Source organism: Papaver somniferum, chromosome 3 (assembly GCF_003573695.1).
Source record: "Papaver somniferum cultivar HN1 chromosome 3, ASM357369v1, whole genome shotgun sequence".
Lineage (NCBI taxonomy): Eukaryota > Viridiplantae > Streptophyta > Magnoliopsida > Ranunculales > Papaveraceae > Papaver > Papaver somniferum.
The window spans coordinates 94319097-94328780 of record NC_039360.1 but is presented as its reverse complement, the minus strand read 5'-3'; the positions used below and the strand labels follow the sequence as shown (position 1 = coordinate 94328780).

Genomic DNA, 9684 nt, shown 5'->3' with positions numbered 1-9684 from the left:
AACCATAAAGTAACAGTCGAAATAACTGTGGGTCTTCAAAACTAAATAGAGCTGACCAAAGGAAACTGCAATGAACCAAGAAAGTGAACAAGACTAGCATGCCCTTAATTAGTTTCCTGATTAAGAAATTTATATCTAATTGTGTTTCAGGTTCAGGTTCTATGAAAGGGTCGAAATAGAAAATTTTCATTGGCTGCGTTTCTTCATAGGTGGGATCCGAATCATTAGGTCCTAGAGTCTGGAAAAACTCAAATATGATCTTAGAAGCGCACAATAATAACCTAAATAACTGAGGATCCTCTAAGTCAATAAGATTTGACTTACATAATTGACCACAATGAGAGTAGTGGTCATTCTTAAGCAAATGTGTCGATTCTAATTTCCTAAAGAATTTAGGTTTAGTCTCACAACTTAATATTCGACACATTTGGAATATAAACGTTCCCACAGTTGGAAGAAAACTATTTGGTGGGAAAACAAAGTCAATCTGGGGATCATAGCCTGGGCAAACCACATCAACCAGAGGATGGGTTTCTAACGACTGAACTTCTTCCTGGACAACATTAGGTTCGGGAAAACGAGTATGAAGGTAATCTTGTAAAATTTTCGAGGCAGAGATAAGGGTGCACAGGAACCGAGCCGGACCGAGGTACCGTCCCGGAACCGGCGGAACCGTACCTGATTTTGGACCGAACCGAGGTACAAGGTACAGGTACCGGTCCCAAAAATAGGAACCGAGGTCTGGGAGGTACAGGTACCGTACCGTACCGTCCGGACCGAAAATACCGAACAGGAACTTCCAATGCTCATCTCGCATACAAGGATTTTCATCAAAGTGATGATGAATTCGACACAAACGAGCTAGAACTTGCAGCTGATATTTTTTACCCTTTTGGCATCATATATGGTCCGTTCACCCATCCCCTATTTCAAGGATTTTTTTTTCATGTGGATTTGAATCTAAGTACAGGTGTTTTTGTATGATATAATCAATCACTTCATCAGCAGTCATATACTTTATCGATAATCCTTTCGAAACACATTCCCTTATTCTTGTAGAGCTAATATGGTTTGGTATCATCTCATCGAAAACTCTGATGTTGCTTTTATATGCTTTCAAAATTTCATCCCCAAAATAATGTTCTCCATGTCTGTGCCATCTCTGTGAATGCAGAAAACTCCTTAATCGCTACATAAAGCCTCGATCTGCTCAGGGATCCATACTCCGGGAATGGTAAATGATTCAAGTAAATCAGAACCACAAACAAGCATCACCTTGAGTGACTCTCTTCTTATCAATCCACTTTCTCACAAACACCTCTGGATTCTACCCAAAACCGTTAAAGTTCGTTGATAACTAGTTTGTTTCACCTCCCATGAGTCCACCATCACAAACGGTGAGCTTTTACAAGCAAGATTGCACAGCTGTAAGTGATGTTCAGGTAAAACGGGTATCGGCAATTTTAGTATGATGTTTTCTAGTAACTGTCGACAATTTGATTGAAATACAAAGCATACAATTGTACACAGCTTAAGATACTCGTAGTCATGTCATTTACAGGTTAAAAAAACAATAGCAATGACAAAATAGTTAGACATAGGAAGCAGTGAGACGGTGCTTTGAGGCTAACAAGCACCAAAAATATAACGAAACCTCGAGAGAATGAAAATCCTAAAAGGAACCGACCGGTACCGGAACCGTACCGAAACCGTAAGTGTAACGAATGGTACCGGAACCGAGGTACACGGTACCGGTACCGGTCCAAAATCTTGGAACCGACCCTAGGGAGGTACAGGTACTCGGCCTCGGTGAGAACCGAGCCGAACCGTACCGTGTGCACCCTTAGGCAGAGATATCAAGTCCTAAGTGAAGGGACTTTCTGAGAGTTAAAGGTAAGGCACTAGGAAGGTGATAATCACCCCCAAACTTAGAGTTTTCAGTGTCTCTAGATAGACTAGTTACAATCTCCCTAATTTCTGGATCATTAGATTCTTGAAAATGGTCAATTGATTCTTCTAATTTATTATCAGGTAGTGCATCTTTACTCATATCTACGGGTATATCTTCTTCATCTAATACTATTGTTTCTAAGTCGCTAGACTCTAAAACAGCATTTTCGGAATAAACTCGTTCCTCTAAACCACTATCGGCTTCGTAATCAAAAGGAAAAACTACATCGTCTAAAACGGTGGTATCCCTAATCAAATCCTCGTCCTTTTGAATAGGTGAATAATCATAAAAATTATTTGGATTTGAACTAGAAATAATATAATCATTATAAAGCTCAATTGGATTAATAGATTCCTGATCACTATGCCTACATATTTCAGATTTTTCATTACTACTATCCTCATCATCATAATAGTACAAAGATGATTGAACCTTATATAAATAAGTAGTGTCTTTTATTCTAGCCTCCTCTAAATTAGGCAAATATTCACTATTGATATCAAGGGTAGAATTAGAAATCCTATTTTGGAAATTTAGATTATTTCGAGCAGCATTAGCCAACTGTTCATTTTCTGCCTCTAGACGTGCCTGAATTTCACTGAGCATAACACTTATACGTTTACCACTCTCGTTTATCATCTCAGAATATCGTGTACACTCTTCTTTTGAACTATTCATTGCAACTAAACGTTTATACGTCCTTTCAATACGTTGTTGGGTCTCTTCTAGAGATGGAACAAGTTCAGAAATATCATAATTAGGACTAGTTTCCAAAAATGAGTAACCAGTACTACAGTGTTCCTGATTTTATTGCTCGTAAGACCAATTCGCGTGTGGATAGTAATTGGGCTCACCATGGTATGAACCATAACCTTGAAAAGGTTGGCGTTCCCAACTACTATTCCCACCATGGTCATAAAAATGATGATGTCCATATTCAAATTCAGATCGATACTCATTGTATTGGCTTCTGTCATACCAGTTCGACATTCTTAATTGCAAGGGAATTATACACAATCACAAACAAGGCTGACTCGACCAAATCAAACCTACTGATTTCTAGCAAACAAAAAGCATGATGGCTCCACTTAGATTGTTTCTAGACCATCTTCTAATCCTTCGAAAGGGAATTTGTTACAATTTAAGAAAACCCCTACGGAATCAATCCGAGTCAAAGTAAGTTGAATTGAGGCGAGGGAAGCTCAGTGGAGCTTTGATACCCAAGGCCTCACCGCTATCACAAGGCGGCGCAATCACGCATTCAACTCACAGAAACCATCATGAACTTCGAAGTATGCTAAAAGAGTAACCAATATTTTTCGAACGACTTTCCTACTAAGCTCGTTACCCTATAGGTCTCGTTCTAGTCAAAATTTTAAGCTTAGGTTCGCGTTTGGTTTCATTTTCCTAAAGCGGGCAAGAAGGAAACGGTGATGAAATCCGAGTCCTTATCTTAATTTGGCCAGGCGTTGCCCTTTACTAGGAAATTAGAACAACCGTATTCAAATCCTCAGCATATATTCACCTTAAGGCATACAATAAACCCGCTGACAGGGGATTCGCGGGTGTTTCGAAAGCTTACCTCCCGTACCAGACGGGCGAAGAACCGCTGTAGTCGACTCGGGCCACTGACTCCGGTGTCAGTGTGCAAACCCGAGGGGCCGAGACGATATTGTAATCGTCGTCCTTCCCTGCAAACAGTTTATATTTAATTTTTTTTTTATATAACCCTTCCGTAGGGTTTAAAATTAAAATAAATTGTCCAAAGTCCATTCCAATGAAAAGAAATACAAAAAATAATATTAATAATTACAAATAAAAATGGAGAGTCTCTTAAAAAAATAAAAAAATAAAAATTCTCTCTCTCTCTCTCTTTTTTTTCTCTCTTTTTTCTTTATTTTTTTCTTTGTCTTTTTTCCCTTCTCTTTTAACTTTAAGCTTTGATTCCAAGGTCTTTAGTATCCAATTTCAAACCTGTAATATAAAGACACAACCAAAGAGACGTAAAAAGAACAAATGAAATAATAAAAATAATAAAAACCTAAAAATTCTACCTAAGCACAAATCCGCGTCGGCGGCGCCAAAATGATTAAAGTTTTTGAAAGTCGTTGTTGTAGTAAATAGGATTCGAACTCAAAGATTTGTGAAGATTAAATTTAAAGGTTTAATAAAATTATATACAAAAAAAAAAATATTAACAATGGTGAGAGGTACTGGGACTAAGAATTTCACCAAATTCCATTCATGTGATTCAAATAATAATTCCATGCAATTATAGCTCAAATATTAAAAATATGGACTCTTATTCTTTGCCAATATAGATTCTCAAAATATTAGTTATAAATCGTAAGCATGGAACATCAAACATTTAAGCAAGCATGACCCATCAAATAAAATGATAACTAATTAATTCGAACCATAAATCAATTAAAAACAAGTGCAGAAGTCATAAAAAGAATTATTAAAATTACCACATGCGTGAAATAGGGCTCCATCCGTCGTCCCAGTGTTGGGATTTAGCTTCTCATATTAATCACTTTCTCAAAATACATGTTTGTTGCTCAAAAGTTGATTAAAATGATAAAAATGAGTAAAACAGTGAATGTACGACTCACAGAAGGCGTCACAAAAAGAACGATAAATGACAGGTGCTGCTGATGTTGAGACTGCACTGCGACCCTCCAGTGTGCGTCTTAGACACTATTGATTAACGACTGTCTAAGCTAGTCTGTTCTTCGTGTTCTTGGTGTTCTTCATCAGCAGCAGAAGCAGCAGAAACAGAGTTTGATCAACTCGTGATTTCTTTCTCCTGAGCTATCCTCTCGACCTCCAACTCTCGACACCCTTCCTTGTACCTGGAGAAACTTATTTATACTCAACAGGACCCTCGAATCTCTCCATAACTTCAAAATATTTCCCATGACTCGGCAGTAAAGATAAAATATTCTCGGATTGATTTCTTTCCTTTCTTGCCTACTCACGTTGTCAACCAGTGTTTACACGCTCCAAACATGCTCCTAGATCATCAAGGAATGTGTCAAGACGTTGCAAACGCATGCCATCTTCCATACAGCATCGACACAATCCCGAGTATCTTTTCTCAACCACGTATTCCCTGATTTCTTTAAACCGAGAATCAAGCCCAACTGGATCGATTCCAACAACCAAAATATCTTCCCATATCCATATCACGTCTACCCAACAAGAATCAGAGGTTTAGTCTACCTCTAACCCCTCCAAATATCCGATTGAAATCTTCCAGGGAAGAAAAAAAATTTCCCGCCAAAACTGAAATTTGAATTTGAGAAGAAGGACACCCCTTATTCAGTTGTAGCCCCTTATCCCCTGCTAGAGTCCGAATAACACATGTCCCTTGGGGTGTAAAACACTACTTTTCGAGCCCATTTCGCCGCAAGGACTTATTTCTTTAAAATTTCCTACAAAGACATAAAATAACACAATAAATACAAAATCGAGCACTAACAATCCATACAAATGAGACATAATAGACACATAAATGCGTCTATCACCTTCCAGGAATGAAGAGCCTCATGGTATTCGTGGAAGCATAAATCTCACCAACATGCAATACAACCTTTAGCCTTCTGTAAGCAGCTTCACTGAAGCAGCAAGAGGAAAACCACCAAGATACAACATCATGCGCATCCAAAACCGCCAAATCCAACCTCAGTACCACATGCACGACTATCACAATGATAAAACAACGTCCGAGATATACCATATCTGGCTTGATGGTAACAAAATCGGTGAGAGACGCTTTCAGAATTTCGTCTCCCGTAGAAGAAGTAGTTGCATTACCGAAGGAGGTCGCACCCGGGACTTAAGAGGTACATACGAACTCTCCATGTCAAGAGTTTCTTCATATTTGCACAACATGTTAGTTAAGTCATCTGCATGAGGGAACTTCCCTACTCCTCAAAGACACGATCCAAAGATGATAAAGGAAAAGGAATGTGGCTGGGGACTGATCAACACTACCCATCTCAAAGATGCAAGCAAGCTATCATTATGATTCCAAGATGTCCAAAAACGAGGACATACTCAAGAGAGCAGACGTATTGTCAAAGACCAACGATATGCCTGAACGTCTATGAAACGCAACGTAGAGGCAAAGACTGTCTCATGATCAGAAACTCGTACAATCTTCATCAACATTGGGTTCAACTCCAACTCTCTTCCAAATTATTTCTTCAGAAACCCATCGCATCTATCAAGTTGAAAGCTCAATAGATACTCGTGGGCAGGGGACTGTCTCCCTCTTCTCCATTTCATGAGGAAACATCAAGGAAGCTATTGATTTCATCATCATCTTCTCCCTCTAATAACGAGACGATCTCTACCATTATATGAAAACTGCCAAGTTCGTGCAAGTAGCTACCACGCCTCTCCCTGCCGGTCTCTTCTGATCACAACTGCTGCCAAGAATCGTTGTTGATCGCCAGAGCTTCACCATAGCAACAACCACTACGGACAGAGAGCCATGTAACTCACGCTTGGGAACTGAGGCTCAACACAGAATCCCTTCACTGTCAAGGACTTCTTCAACACAAGAGAGACGGTGAATCAAGAAGCATGTAATTTGCAAAGGAAAATCAAACTGAAGGTTGGTCGAATCCTTAACCATTATTGTTATCTCCCCTATTTCGAATTACTGGAAAAGAGTGTTGCATGCGTTGAGATGTTACAATAGAAACTGTATTCTTTCCCATGAGGAGAAAACACAACTTTCCAGCCAGCACTATTTGTGTGTCGTTTTCCCATCTGTCATATCGTATCGCCTCAGAATAATGGGAAGAACTCATTTTTCGAAATCAAGACTTAAGGAAGCCCTCATGCACGCTCTCTCTCCAGAAGCCGCTTCAACGCACGCTCTCTCCAGAAGCCGCTTCAATGAACACTCCAGAAGCCGCTTCAACGCACGCTCTCTCCTGAAACCGCTTCAACGCTCTCTCTCCCGAAGCCGCATCAACACTCTTTCCCGAAGCCACTTCAGCGCTTTCTTCAGAGGCCGAAGCCGCTTCAACACCTTACCAGCAAATGCAATGGAAGTACGTCTTTCAAGAGAAAATAATCTCGGGATAATTACACCTGTGGACTTCCAGCACAGGATTCCTTCACCTCCGCCAATCGGTTTATTTCTAATATCAGCAACCATCACTGTTGAAGCTTTACGAGCCGCAATAAAATCTCAACATGAAGACGTACATGTGCATCAAAGACTCCAAAGTACAAATCGGAGATGTTTTCACATGTCCAGCCACGCCATCGATTCTGAAGTGTAACTGGGGACTGCTCATCGTATCACATTCCATACAACCATCCAAGATTCAGAAGACGGTTCAAAGGATGTTGCTTGAAACGAAGTCTTTGAAGACTTGATAGCGGCGACAACGGAACGCCTCTCAGCTTGTCTGCTTCACTTAACGGCTCCAGAGGATTGTCCCCATACAAGCATCCCCAGCAAATCATCATCGCAATCATAAGGAACAAGATGACTGAAAGAAATCATCAAGCATCCAGTACATGCTTCTTAGGGCAAGCGTCATGCGTACCCTGAAGTGCAGATGCTTCAATGACGAAACAACCTCTCAATCACCATCTCATTGTGCCTAGATCCCAGAAAGAAGTTTCGCCATCTGTAATTTTCATATTTTGGGAAATCCCTTCACATAATCAGGAATCAGCGAGCTAGTGCACGCGGTACTCCCATATTGCAATTACTTCTTCAGACGTGTCCAATCACATCACATGCGCTATTAATTGGAGATAGAGCCCCCGCACCTAACAAATACGACTCCTGGATCTCCTTTTCACGGAAGCACAACACACGTGATATAATAAATGGAAGTTACTGCATGAATGAGGGATTATTATTCGACCAAGCCCTGGCTCCAGCCGCATGAAACAGAGATTACTAAACATCAAAGAAGTGTCGTCAACGCCAGGGCCAATGGTGCCTTCACTAGAGTCCTCTCCAGGAGATGCTTTAACATCCTCTCCGGAAGCCGCTTCGATGCCCTTCTCGGAAGCTGCATCAATGTTTTCTTTGGGAGCTGCTTCAATATCTTTTCAGAAATTTCTTCAGCAGCCTTTTAAGGATATTCCTCATGATAGGGCTCGTCCACATCAGAGTCGAGGATTACGACATCGTCATGAATAGTTTGAGATCCCAACCAACCATATGCCTAATCTACCTGGGCCAACCGACATCATGCTAGGGGAACGCTCACCTAGATGCCTCTTGAACATGACATGTTTCAAAGACAGGACGACCCATCTCTCCTAGTAACATCTAACTTTCTCTCATAAGTTTTATCTTTATTTGTCACCATCTAGTGCTTACCCCGCAATAGTGTAACTATTACGTGCTAAGCAGGGGACTTAATGTTGATGGTGGTTTTTAGTTCAAGGCTAAAATTGTAAAACCAGTAATACTTTGTCACCCTGCAAGGGGTAAAGCCATTTGAAAAGTAACGAGTACAAAAAACCTCCTCGCTCATTGAGCAATTCAATGTATATGAAATTCACTCAGAATGGTGCGCGTAGTAGCAATCCCAAATATTCTGTGATTTCTATTTTATACCACCATTATTAATTAATGCATGATTTTCCTAGTATTTTCCGTGCTATGTTCTTAGCCGAAATCTCATCATTGACATGACATGACGATTAAGTGTTCATTCTCAGAAGAATAGCATGAATCTCCCGAAGTGCCAGTATTGAGATTTGCATGAAAATACCCACACAGGCTACATCACTCTCTGACAAAGAGAATCTTGTATCGACGCGCTTTTAACTAAAGGCGGCTCGATTGAACATGTTTAATTTCCTTAAGGAAAATCTAGACTGACCATATCAGTCTCAGAAACGATCACGACCACACAATTTGGCCGAGCAATTAAACAAGCCAGACCAAGCCCTGGCGGAGATAGGAAACCATCATGATGACCATCGGCGGGCCCACCAACGCCCCAACTGATCGGACCTTGCCTAAACGCATCCCAACGTTGTCAAACGCCAACCCTAAGTAGGGTGGTGATAAGCATGTAAATGCTACATTTTATACCCATATTTATATTAGCTAGGATACAATATTTTAGTTACTAATACTATTTTAGTGCTTTTGTAGAAAGTACAGTGAATTCGATCATCCAGCGAATAAACAACGAAATGCGAGACTTAATGGTGTTAGCAACCACAATGATCAAATATGCTGGCCTGGTATTTCTATATATCAGCAGCACTTATTATGCTGGCCTGGTATTTCTATATATCAGCAGCCGGGTTGTCCTGGTATTTCCATATATCAACAACCACAATGATGAAATGGGTTGGCCTGGTATTTCCATGTATCAGCAACCACAATTATCAAAGTGGGGTTGGCACATGCAAACTGAAAATGAGAAGTATTTATCTTTCTTACTTTATTATAAATATATTTCACCGGGAAAGATAATTTATTTTTCATGTGAAGAATTAATTGAGGAATATTTACACGTGAGATTATTTTGGAAATAAAATAAATCTTGCTTCATCTGGGAGATTTTGGAAATAAGGAGAGTTTATTATTTCATTGGAAGAACGAGGTGGCAACATTACTTTGGGAAAGATACTGACGACGACATCAACTTGCATGCAGTATATTTCATAGAATAATTTATTTTGATACTTTGATTAATGAAATAAAGGAGAGGAAGGTGTATAAGAAGGTG

The 9684-nt window shown here is 40.0% G+C and overlaps 1 pseudogene; it reads right to left on the bottom strand.

Moving 5' to 3' along the window:
• Nucleotides 1-913: 913 nt before the first annotated feature.
• Nucleotides 914-1550, bottom strand: LOC113359748 (annotated as a pseudogene).
• Between the last annotated feature and the right edge of the window lie 8134 nt (nt 1551-9684).